Consider the following 13,080-nt stretch of genomic DNA (forward strand, 5'->3'; position numbering starts at 1 on the left):
AGATCCAAGAAGTCAGAGAACACCAGGCAGGATCAACACAAAGAAAAATACACCTGACACATCATAGTGAAACTGCTGAAAATTAAACCAAGCCTTTCTGTGTTCCCTGTTTCTTATTTGCCGGAAAAGGGCTTCAGACTCCTAGACCTCCCTGAATACCAAAAGGCAGATTCAAACAGTTGCTAATCAAGGATTTAAGGGGAAGCAGAAACAAAGGAGGAACAGTCAAGAAACAAAAGTGCAGGGCTTCCCTGGTGGCGCAGTGGTTGAGAGTCCGTCTGCCAATGCAGGGAACACGGGTTCGTGCCCCAGTCCGGGAAGATCCCACATGCCGCAGAGTGGCTGGGCCCGTGAGCCATGGCCACCGAGCCTGCGCGTCCGGAGCCTGTGCTCCACAACGGGAGAGGCCACAACAGTGAGAGGTCCGCGTACTGCAAAAAAAAAAAAGTGCAGCAATTAAAGCAGGATCCTGGTTCCTCTTCAAGGAATATACATAACAATATTTGAGTTCTTCTGCAGGAACTAAGGCCCTCACCCAGGTGAAGGATGGTAACTTCAGGCTGAGCAAAAGATTCCTGGAGCCCCACCCTGTTACCTCATTAACAACCAATCAGAAGAAAGTCACATACCCTACAGCCTTCACCCCAAATTCTGCCTATAAAAACTTCTCTCCAAAAAGCATCAGGGAGTTCAGGTTTTTTTGAGTATGAGCCACCCATTCACCTTCCTCAGCCCTACAATAAACCTTTCTCTGCTCCAAACTCTGATGTTTCAGTTTTTTGGCCTCACTGTGCATCAGGAACATGAACTTGCATTCAGTAACAAAAATTCAAAGATAAAGAACAAAATTGTGAAGGCAGCTAAAGAAAAAAATTACTTATATAAGGTAAGAAATGATAAAAATTATAGCTGCCTTCCTGAGAAACCATGGAAGCCAGAAGACAAAGTGTAACAGGGAAGGGCAAAATCTGATTCCATGTTGGATCTGTTTCTTTTACTTTAACCTTTGCTTTTTATTGCTTTTGCTATTATAATCACTGAAAGGTTGCTGTCTATAGCTGTAAGCATACATAATGGCCTGCCACAGGAAACCCACCTGTGAATGGCTGCAGAAAAGAAGAAATTGACACCTCCCCTCCCTGATGGGGGCCAAGCAAGGAGATATCTTGCAAGATTAATGGCCTTTTTACTTTACTTCCTCACCTCCTCCCCCTGTCTGTTCTATAAGAGAAACTGGCATGCAGACCCCAATAAGATAGTTATTGGGGACACTAGTCCTCCATCTTCTTGGTCTCCTGGCTTTCTGAATAAAGCCACATTCCTTGCTTCACCACCTCGCCTGTCATGCAATGAGCAGAGTGAGCTCTGACTTGGTAACAAGATGAAATACATCTTTACAAGAATGAAAGAAAAAGCTTATCAACCTAGAATTCTATACTAAGCAAAAATGTCTTTCAAAAATGAAGGCAAATTAAAGATTTTTTTCAGACAAACAAAGGCTGAGATGATGTATTATTAGCATACCTGCTGTACAAGAAATGCTAAATTTCTTCAGGCAGAAGGAAAATGATACCAAAGGGAATTTGGGATCTCAAGGGAAAAAAAAAAAAAAGTAAGAAGAGTGACAGGGTAAATATGTGGGTAATTTTTAAAAATCTTCTTCTTTAAGACATAAGTTTTGACTATTTAAAGCAGGGGTTACAAACTATAGCCCACAGGTCAAAACCTGTCTGCTGCCTGTTTTTGTACATAAAGTTTTATTGGAAAACAGTCATGCTCATTTATTTACTTTTTACGGTTGCTTTTGTGCTACAATGGCAGGGTTAGATAGTTGCAATAGAGACTATACAGCCCTCAAAGCTTAAAATATTTACTATCTGGCTCTTTACAGAAAAAGTTTGCCAACCCTAGTCTAAAGCAAAAAAAACTCCAAAGGATTATGGGATTTATAACATATGTGGACATAAAATACATAGCAATAATAGCAGAAAGGATGGAAGTCAGAAATGGACTGTTGTATGATTCTTATTGTAGACCCTAAAGAAACCACCAAAGAATAATAATAAAACAAACACTTGGAAACTGTGTGAGATAATATTTGTTGTTTCAAACTGCTATATCCTGGGGTAAATTGTTGCACAGCAAGATGACTAATGCAAGAGAAAGAAGGGAGAAAGCATGAGGGCTGCAGGTGGGGATTATTTTCTTTTGTCTTGACTTCAGATTCGCTTCCTCCCCTCACCCCCCAGCACCTTGCCTGTGCTCAGGGACAAGACTGAAGGGGAGAAAGAAACTCAGTGAACGGATGTAGGGAGGCCTGGGGGACACAATCACGAGCCCCACCTGCTGGAAACAGGAGCCCAGGTCCTAACATTTGAGGCTGTCAGGGTAGGGAGGTCATTCATTCATTCAGTAGCATGTACTGAGCACAGGGCAGTCAGTGCCAAGCTGTCCCCTGGAGATACAGAAAGAACAGCAGACCCAGTGCCTCTCGTGACATTTCCAGGCCAGTGTGTGGAAGTCCCAGGCCTCTCCCGTGTCTAGTCATGAGCACGCAACAATCCACAGACTGGGATGCTGTTCCAGATTTAAGGATGGGCGTCTCAGCTGCTGGCTGCCTCCTGGTTCAAACAGGGCTCCACAGCAGTAGAAGGGCGAGCATGTTTTATTTTCTAGATCAGGACTTGATCACAGTATCTTTGGAGGCAGAGACATGTCCAAGGGCTTCATAGGAGGAAGCAGCAGGAAACAACTCAGCACGTGGGCTGCTGGTTGCTCCCTCGAGACCCCTCCCAAGCCCCGCTCGGGTCCACACACCTATCCCTTCGTGCTCCAGTTCAGCGTGCTGCCACGGAGTGAAGAGGATGCTGAGCCCAAACACTGGCGGGAACATGACAGGACACAACTGCCCGCTGGGCACCAGAAGCCAGGCCACCCCCTCTGCCCATTAGCATCCGATCAGTGTCAAGACAAGGCTAAGTCTTGCTGAGCAAATGCTGGGCAGCCTCATGTCTGACCCCAGCTTCTCCCACCGGCTCTGGCCTCACTGATTCCAAGTCTACCCCCATCACCCTGTGCCCTTCACTCTCTCCCTACAGCCTCTCCCCAGTTCCTTCCCCATTTGCACGTGGCCATTGGCTTCCTAGCTCCGCACATGCTCACCTGGCTCCTCACCAATCACGTGGGCTGTCGCATCTCCCAGCGTGTTAGTTGGCAACTCCCCAGAAGATGGAGGGCCACCAGGGTTCCAGGGAGGCTCTCGAGGTCGCCTGAGAGCCCAGGGAATGAGCAGGCGGGGATGCAGTATCTTTTGAACCGTGAGAGCTGATCTCGTCACCCACACCAGGACCCATGGGTGGAGACCAGAAATGTTGGCATCGCTGTAAAAGGGTCTGTGTACCTCAGACAGCCCTTCACTGATGTTGTAGGACAACGACAGAGGAGGGGAACTCCTTGTTGCTCTTCGGATAAGAGAAGCATCTCTTTACTTCTTAGTAGTGACAGACATTGAGAGACACAGGAAGGGAAGTCTCTGGCACACGTGCTCCCTCCCACAAATCTTCAGTCTCCCGGAGACAGCTCTTGCCACCCACGCACAACCAGAGGATATTATTTGGAAGTCCTAGTAACTGTCTGCAGTAACTGTCACACAGGGATTTCTGCCATCATCCCTTATGATAAATGGAGCTTCCTATCAAAAAGTTATACACACCTCAGTGTTCATAGCAGCACTACTCACAATAGCCGAGATGTGGAAACAACCTACAAGTCCATTAACAGATCAATGGATACAGAAGATGTGGTACATACATACAATGGAATATTACTCAGCCATAAAAAAGAATGAAATAATGCCTTTTCCAGCAAGATGAATGGACATAGGGATGATCATACTAAGTGAAGTAAGTCAGAAAGAGAAAGACAAATACCACATGATATCACGTATATGTGGAATCTAAAATACGACATGAACTTATCTATGAAACAGAAACAGACTCACAGACATAGAGAACAGACTTGTGGTTGCCAAGGGGGAGGGAGGGTGAGAGAGGGAAGGACTGAGAGTTTGGGGTTAGCAGATGCAAACTATTATATAGAGAACAGATAACGAGGTCCTACTGTAGAGCACAGAGAACTATATTCAATATCCTGTGATAGACCTCAATGGAAATGAATATAAAAAAAGAATGTATATATAATATGTATAACCAAATCACTTTGCTGTACAGCAGAAATTAACAAAACATTATAAATCAAAAAATTTAGAACAAACAGGGCTTCCTATAGGCAAGGTCATGTGTTCTAACCGCCATGTCACTTTCACAAAGTACTACAGTATACATCCCTCTGTGCTTTTTCTTCAAGCTTCTTAAAACTACATTAGGACCAGCTTCTGTAGCCCATGCATTTAGTTAGTCAAAATGATTTGTTAAGCCCATCGATTCCTGAGAGTTCAGGTTTTATGAACAGGAGTCAACAGACATTGGGCTATGGCAGCTCAGGATAAGAGCCATCCTGCCAAGTGACCTGGAAATTGGTGAGTTTGTAGGGCTCCCTCACCCGCATCTGTGAAGCAGGGAGAAATCAAGCCGAGTTTGGGGACAACACTGTCCTCCTGTCCAGGCTGTGGGGCTGCCTTACAGATGAGGGACCTCAGCAGTGGGGTCAGACCTCCCTCAGCAGCCACTCAGGCAAGTCTAGAAGGAACACCAAGAAATTAGAGGGGAAACGAAGTGCTTTTCTTCACCAAAGTGCAGCGTTATAGTTTTAGTGTATCCATTCCAAAAGCAAAAAGTATAGCGATTATCTATTCTGTGTCTGGCATTGCTGGGTGCCAGAGCTGCAGAAAAGAGTACCCTGGATTACAGCCCTGAAGGAACTGACTCTCTGTTTGGGATAAACATTACAGGACTACCAAAGACTAGGGACACCTGTTTTGTAGGGCAGAGGACATTTAAGCTGGACTTTGAAGGATGCATAGGAGTTTGCCAGGAATAGAAAAGGGCAGCAAAGCCCTGGAGAGGTGAGTAGGTGTGGCAGGTTTGGGGATTTGAGCGGAGTAACCAGAACATAATGGGGGTTGGTATCACATGAGGTGGGAAAGGGAAGGGCCAGATTATGACAGTTTTATGCACCATGCTAAGAAGCTTGTGTTTCACCCTTTTTTGATAGTCTGGCATTTAGTCTGATCACAAAATAAAGATCTCCTGATGCTTCACTAGAGCTTTGCTTCTAAGCTTCATCTGTTCTTCTCTTAAGGATGAAAAGTGGCTTTCTTCACTCATTTCTTTTCTTTCATTTTTCATTTTTTTAACCTCTAGTGAAGGTTAAAGTTTTTATACAAATCTGAATACTCATGGCTATTGTTATGCAGGGGAAGCCCAAAGGCACTGCAAAACACAGCAGAGAGGCCAGTTTCCTGGGGACAAAAGGAACTGTGTTAGATCTGACCACGGGGCTCTGGCACCAGGAGCAGCTGGGAGGGAGATAAAAGTGCAGAGTCAGAAACTGAGCTGAAATGGACGCTAATATCAGCAGGAAGCCCAGCTGCATGGTCTCCACAACGTGTCTCCCACGATGCAGAGTCTATATATCCACTCAAGGCACAGTAAGTAATGCCGTGCTTCACAACCCCCTTCCTCTCTCTCCACTCATCCCCGACGGCTGTCATAACAGCTGTATACGGCAGCCTCCACATTGTATTTCTCTGACTTGACCTCACTTGACTCGTGCATCCACCTACCTACTCAGCATCCCCACTCACACTTGACAGATCCTGGTCTCCACATCCCTCATGTGGCAGATTCTGTTTCCCACAGATAAGCACCAGGCTATTCCCATTCCGTACACTCCTCTGCAATGCGATGCTGGCACCCTCCCACGGAGAGCCGGGTCCGTGTCCCCTCCCCTTGAGCCTGGCCGACCTTTGTGACTCCCTCAAACAATAGAGGACAGTAGAAATGAGCTGAGGGACTTCCGGGGCTGGGACCTTACATGCCATGTGCTTCCACCCTGTCTGGGGAGGCTCAGTCTTGGAGCCCAGCCCCCAGAATGTGAGGGAGGTGAGATGTGGGGTTTCTCGCCGAAGTTCTCAGCTGAGGGTCCTGCCGACAGCCAGTATCAACAGCAGGCACGTGCACAGAGTCTCGGATGGTCCAGCCAGCGTGTGAGCCGCAGCGCCCATGAGGTCCACTCTGAGCTCTGCCTACACGGCAGACTTGTGAGCAGAACTGACTTTGGGATGGTCTGTCCCTCAGTGATGGACAGCTGGAACCTCCAACCTGCTCCCCCCGCAGGCTCCCTTTCTCAGAGAATAGAACCGTCCTTTATCCCACAGCTCAGGCCAGTACCGGATGCACTGTTGGCTCACTTCTCACGTCTCAGGTCCAGATCCAGTCGATTCTACCTTCAAAATACACCCAGAGTCCATCCACTTCCCATTACTTCATTGCCCCACCCCCAAGCCTCCATCATCTCGGGGGATGGTGGCAATAGCCCCCTCTCTCCAGCACGCGGGGCCACCCTCCCTTCTTCCACTGTATGTATCACTCCTGGCATACTCCACACTTACTTATTAACTCCCTCAAGTTCTGTCTGGAGACAGGAGGCAGGAACGTGACTTTGTCCACTGCTGCAGCCCCAGGAACAGAACGGAGCCCTGAATTGGTGGGCATACGGCGAACGTTTGCTAACCAGGTGAATGAACAGAACCGGCAGCAAAGGGCACCGTCAGCACAGATGTGAGTGAATCAGAGGAACCCACCTTTGCCTCCTTAGCTCAGACTTTTTTTTTTTTTTTTTTAAACTGGACAACACAACCCAAACTGACTTCTTTCGAAGATGTGGCCTTGGACCAGCCACATCTCAGCCCCGAGATTTCCCTTTTCTCCAAAATGGGAAGACTAAATAAAACCCGGTCCTTGCAGGGGCCTTTGAAGGATGAGAAAGAGTATGAAAGTCCCTGCCACACAGAAGACACTCAGTATGATGTTAGCGTTCTTGTTGTTGTTAAAAGTAAATTGGGGGGCTTCCCTGGTGGCGCAGTGGTTGAGAGTCCGCCTGCCGATGCAGGGGACATGGGTTCGTGCCCCGGTCCGGGAAGATCCCACATGCCGTGGAGTGGCTGGGCCCGTGAGCCATGGCCGCTGAGCCCGCGCACCCGGAGCCTGTGCTCCGCAAAGCGAGAGGCCACAACAGTGAGAGGCCCGCATACTGCAAAACAAAACAAAACAAAAAGTAAATTGGAGTCAGATTAGGATGTGCTGAGGGGTTTTTATCCTGGGGCACTGGGAGTCATGAAAGGATTTTAAACAGGGAGTTACACAGTTAGATTTGTGTTTCACAGAGCTCTCTGTGGACCTTGAAGCCTTCTGAAACTCTCTCTAGGGCATTCTGTGTACATGGATTATGGACCTCACTGGAGGGAGGGTCCATAGGTCTCTTTAGGTCTCAGTGAGTCTGCAGGCCCATAAAGGTCAAGAACCACTGGGAAGGGAAGAAGATGGTGAGGTAGGCAGGAAGGGGCAGTGGGAGGGATTTCCATGTCATGAAAACATTCAAGCAGACCTCCGGAGGGGACCATAGTGAGGATCTGAGGCCTCTGGCCAGCAGCCGCATGAAGGCACCATCCTGGAAGTGTGCCCGCAGCCCCAGTCTAAACTTCAGATGGTGCAGCCCCACAAGAGACCCCAGACCAGAAGCACCTAGTTAAACTGCTCTGGGTTCCTGAGCCACAGAAACTGTATGCAGTAATATACAGTTACTGTATTCAGACCCTAGTTCTGGTGTAATTTGTCACAGAGCAATAAATGACAGATTCCTTTAACTTTCTCCAACTCTCCTGGGCATCACTGCCCTTGGCTCACTTGATAATCCAGTTTCCATGATATTCTCCTTTATGATATTTCCCTACATGGACCAAGGCAAACTGACATCAGAGCCTAGCTCTTAGCCTCTGCACTGCATGACATCCCAGCTTCCCTTGCATAATAATGTAACACTTGCACAGAGCTCTGCAGCTTACGAAATGCAGCATCACACTTCATCCTCGTGGGAACCTTGGGGTAAGGAAACACTTTTGCATTTCTCCATTTTGTAGTTTAAAATAATGAGGCTCAAAGAAACTGAAGTGATTTGCCCAAGGTCACAGAGGTAGCGCGTGGTAGCTGGAATTCCAAACAGGTCTTCTGACTCCAAATCCCCGCCTCTCTCTATTAGTTTGCTGGGGCTGCCATAACAAAATAGGGCAAGTGGAGCGACTTAAAACAGTAGAAATGCATCGCTCACAGATCCAGAGGCTGGAAGTCCAAAATCAAGGAGTCAGCAAAGTCCTTCTGGAGGCCCTGAGGGAAGATGTGCTCCACACCCTCCCCCAGCTCCTGGGTTGGTGGCAGTCTTGACCACAAGTCCCCTGGTTTGTGGCTGCACCATCTAATCTCTGCTGCCATCCTCATGTGGCCTTCTCTCCTGGTGTGTCTCTCTCCTCTTCTTATAAGGGCAGCAATGTTATTGGATTAAGAGCCCACCCTGAAGACCTGATCTTAACTTACTTCTTAGCTACATCGGCAAAGATCCTGTGTTCAAATAAGATCCCGTTCACAGTTACCAGGAGTTAGGTCTTCATCATATCTTTTGGGCGGACACAAATTAACCCAGAAAACCTTCATAAATTACATGCTTTCCTAGTAGACAATCCATAGACAATCATCCTACTGGGCCTAAACTGGGAATTCCTGGGATTGTCCTTGCTTTGCCCCAAAGTGCAGCCTGGGGCTCAAGCAACCTGGGAGAGTCCACAAAGTGCCCACCAGGGGGCACCACTTGACCAGACAATAATTCCAATATACCTATGGGTTTATTAAATTCTTCCCTGAATTGTTTCTCAATTTTATTTCTTAAATTATGATCTTCAAATTTGCTGGTCCAGAGAGATTCAAGGATTTACTGGTTTTCCAATCACAGATTTCTGAGCAGCTTTGAAACTCATTGCACCCACGCTTGTAGCCATGGACTTGGAGCCACCCTGTGCTGGTAGGTTCTTCAGGCAGACAGTAGGTCTCCGCAGTCCTTAAACTGGGCACTCCCTTGGGATAAGCTCAGTTAGAGGAGCCAGGAGGCCCCGCTGATTCTGAGATTCAAGTGAACAGGAAAATACATGGAGGAGTAGGATGGCTGTCCCGCCAGGACTGGCTCAAGCTCCTATCTCGCTAAGGTGATTTCAACTCTCAGAAAAGTTGCCCAAGAGAAGTCTGCTTTGGCCACCACTTCCCCATTGGCCCCGTCTCTCTATCCTCCTTCCTGCTCAGACTCATGTGCCACAAACTTGCCCCCAAACCCACTGCACATTGGTTCCCAAAGAGCCCTCAAGTTCCAAGACCGCGTCTCCCACAAACAAAATCTCCAGTTCCCTGAGGGTCATTAGTTATGAAAGGTCCCTCTTTACTCACACGCAAAGTGAAACTCGTCAGCTGTCTGAGAAGGGGCGGAAGGAAAACCCACAGAAGCAGCCTCAGAATAAGCATCCCTGAGTCCTGGGCCTGGGTGGCTCACCCATCCTGGGGATGCTGGTGTGCAGTCTCGGCACAGATTGTGGGCTCCCCTGGGACAGTTTAAAGGCTCATCAACATCTCCGTGGCCGTCGTTACTGTTTCCACACAGGTGACACCAGCCTTCACTCATCCACTCACTCATCCCACACATAGTTGGGGGCATCTGAAAAGTGCTCCAGTGCTCTGACTGGGTCAGAGGCTCCAGACTCCCTGCCAGGCTGACACTGAGTCATCGCTCAATCATGGGGTCAGGAGAGTAAAAGAAAGAAAGAAACCGAAGAGATTGGGCTTTAAGAAGGAAATGGACCATCTCAACAGAGGGGATCAGGGAAAGTCCCGAGTCAAGAGCCTCCTGAGAAAGGTGAGGGAGTGAGGAGGGGACCCTGCAACCCACCCGGTCCCCCCAGCTTTGACGGCTGGTGTTGGCTGCATCCCCTGGAGAGAAGCTCTGCTGACTGGGGCAGGGGTGGGGAGCCCTGAAAGAGAGGGAGCAACCCCCAACATGGATAGCTTGAACTTTAGCCCATGGTGGATTTCCAACCTGTCTATACCTCTAACCAGAGAACTAGCTCCCAGAAAGACGTCCTCACTGCCAGACACAAAGGCCCCGAAACCCACCGCATTTAACATTCCGCTCTGCTGCCCTCCATTCCATGCCCCAGAGGCAGTCAGTGCCTGAGTCCTTTAGCAATGAAGCGCTACCCACCCCAGCCCACATCAGGATTCCTCACGTGTGGGGACCACCTGCTTCAGAAGCCTGAGATGCTTGTTAAAAAAATGCAGAGCCCTGGGCCCTGACCCAGGATCGGTGAATCAGACCCTCTGGAGATGGGATCCAGAGTCTGTGCTTCTGCCAGTCTCCCAGGCGTTCACAGACTGCAGAAGCCTGGTCTTCACTTCGGAGAAGAGAGCAGGACCTGTACTGACACACAGCATTGCTGTATTTACAGCTCTGTGGAGCATTTGGGTGATGAAAAGTGTTGTTTATGGGTTGAATGGTGTCCCCATCCCACAGTCATATGTTGAAGTCCTAACACCCAGGTCCTCAGAAACTGACCTTTTATTTAGGATCAGGACCGTTGCAGATGTAATTGGTTAAGATAAGGTCATTAGGATCATTAGGCCTTAATCCAATGTGACTGGTGTCCTTATAAAAAGGGGAAATTAAAGCACAGAGACAGAAAAAGGGAGAAGACCACGTGAACACGAAGGCAGAGATCACGGGGGTGCCAGTGACCACCAGAAGCTGAGAGCAGCGGGAACAGATCCTCTTTCACAGCCTCAGAGGGAGCCAGCCCTGCCCACACCTTGATCTTGGTCGAGTTGCCTCCAAGACTGGGGGACAGTAGTCTGCTGTCTAAGCCCCCCGTTCTGTGGTCCTTTGTTACAATAGAAATGGTATTGGCTACAGTTTGGGCCCAAATAAAGATGTGGAGACCAACAGAAAGGACAGAGGACAGAGTTTGGAGGAGGGAAAGCAGGCTGGAAATAGAGGATATGGTGGGTGTCCTCACAGTAGAAAAACCCACCCCAATCTCATGGAACATATTATATTTTCCCATGGGAAAGCCAGTAATCTTCTATCAGAACTTCTTAAAAATTAGCCTAGAGAAGATTTAGGAAGAGCATGAAAGAGCTTTTGGGGTGACATGAAGGTTCTATATCATGATGATTGTGGTTGTTTGTTACACGACTGTGTAAAATTTGTCAAAACTCATTGATGAATTTTGTTGCATGTAAATTATAACTCAGTAAAACTGATTAAAGTGAAAAATCAGCCCAGGAAAGAAATTTCTGGTTAATTTTGTTTGGTGGTGATTAGAGAGAAAATCCAAGAAGAAAAGAAAAACAAAAAAAACCAAAAAAACCACTTGTTTTTGCAAACCATCTTTTTTTTTTTTTTTTTTTGCAGTACGCAGGCCTCTCACTGTTGTGGCCTCTCCCGTTGCGGAGCACAAGCTCCAGACTCACAGGCTCAGCGACCATGGCTCACAGGCCCAGCCGCTCCACGGCACGTGGGATCTTCCTGGTCCAGGGCACGAACCCACATCCCCTGCATCAGCAGGCGGACTCTCAACCACTGCGCCACCAGGGAAGCCCGCAAACCATCTTTTAAACAAGAAACCAGGCTAAAAATAGGCCATTTGATTTGAAACACAGTATGGAAAAGAAATAGAAAAATAGAAGAAAGATAATTCTATAGCATTTTTATCAGAAAATGAAAACATGGGTATTTTAATATCCTCAGGCAGATAGTTAATCTGATATGGAAAATATAATAAAAAGAAAATAAAAACCAGAAAATTTTCTTCTCCTTTTTAAAAAAACATTTATTTGTTTATTTTTGGCTGCATTGGGTCTTCGTTGCTACACGCGGGCTTTCTCTAGTTACAGCGAGCAGGGGCTACTCTTCGTTGCAGTGCGCGGGCTTATGGCGGTGGCTTCTCTTGTTGCAGAGCATGGGCTGTAGAGCGCAGGCTCAGTAGTTGTGGCGCATGGGCTTAGTTGCTCTGCAGCATGTGGGATCTTCCTGGACCAGGGCTCTAACCCGTGTCTCCTGGATTGGCAGGTGGATTCTTAACCACTGCACCACCAGGGAAGCCCTAATCTTCTTCTTCTGAATTAAGAACTCGTGAGTAATCCCTGAATACAAATGCTGTTAAATGCAGAAATAAGCAGAGAAGCATTCCTATTAGAACGAATGGACGGTTCACTGGTAAGTTTCAAATTAAAATACGAAGTGGGGGAATGACCACATTACTGAAGTGTACCCATAGCTCCAGCCTCGACCGAACACTATACACTGTGTACTAACATTGAGCATTTGCGGTATGTTCCGCACACATAAACAAATCCATGTGCTTCTAGAGGCGGTCCAAAGCCTTGAGCTTGGTCATGGAGAACAGGATGTTAATTGCAGTGTTGCTTTCTATCTCACAACCGGAAGTGCTCCCACTCACATCTCTGTACATTCAGCATTGTGGTGCCTGAGAGAACCTGGGTTTGGTGCATCCTCAGCTGTAAAGGAGGGTGAGGGGAGCTACCTGGGCAGGTGTTGTGAGGGTCAAGGGAAGGGACAGAAAGCACCCAGACAGGACATCGGTTTTCTTAGTTTCCCCTACTTTAAACAATTTAATGCCTTTTCAAGTCACACCTCTGTGTTTTGGATGTTTTTATACTGCATTATTTTTTCTCTTACATATTATAGATAAAAAGGAGACATGCCTTGTTTAGTTTGGCTCTAGAGAAAAATCCCAACATTGATACATACTAGCAGTGAGAACTGGGGCAAAATATGTAATCCATCTAGACCTTTGTTTCCTAATCTACAAAATGAGATAATACCTACCTTATGAGTTTGTTGTGGGGACTAGGTTTTATAATACATGTAAAGCACTTAGCACTATACCTACTGTTTAATTAAGTCCTCAGTAAATAGTATTAGATGATACTTTTAAATGGTTTTACTACAGCCTTTCCACAGTTACATGGTGGCATATGAAACTACTGACTTTTAAATTTCCCATAAATC

This window comes from Mesoplodon densirostris, chromosome 1 (genome assembly GCF_025265405.1).
Source record: "Mesoplodon densirostris isolate mMesDen1 chromosome 1, mMesDen1 primary haplotype, whole genome shotgun sequence".
Classification (NCBI taxonomy): domain Eukaryota; kingdom Metazoa; phylum Chordata; class Mammalia; order Artiodactyla; family Ziphiidae; genus Mesoplodon; species Mesoplodon densirostris.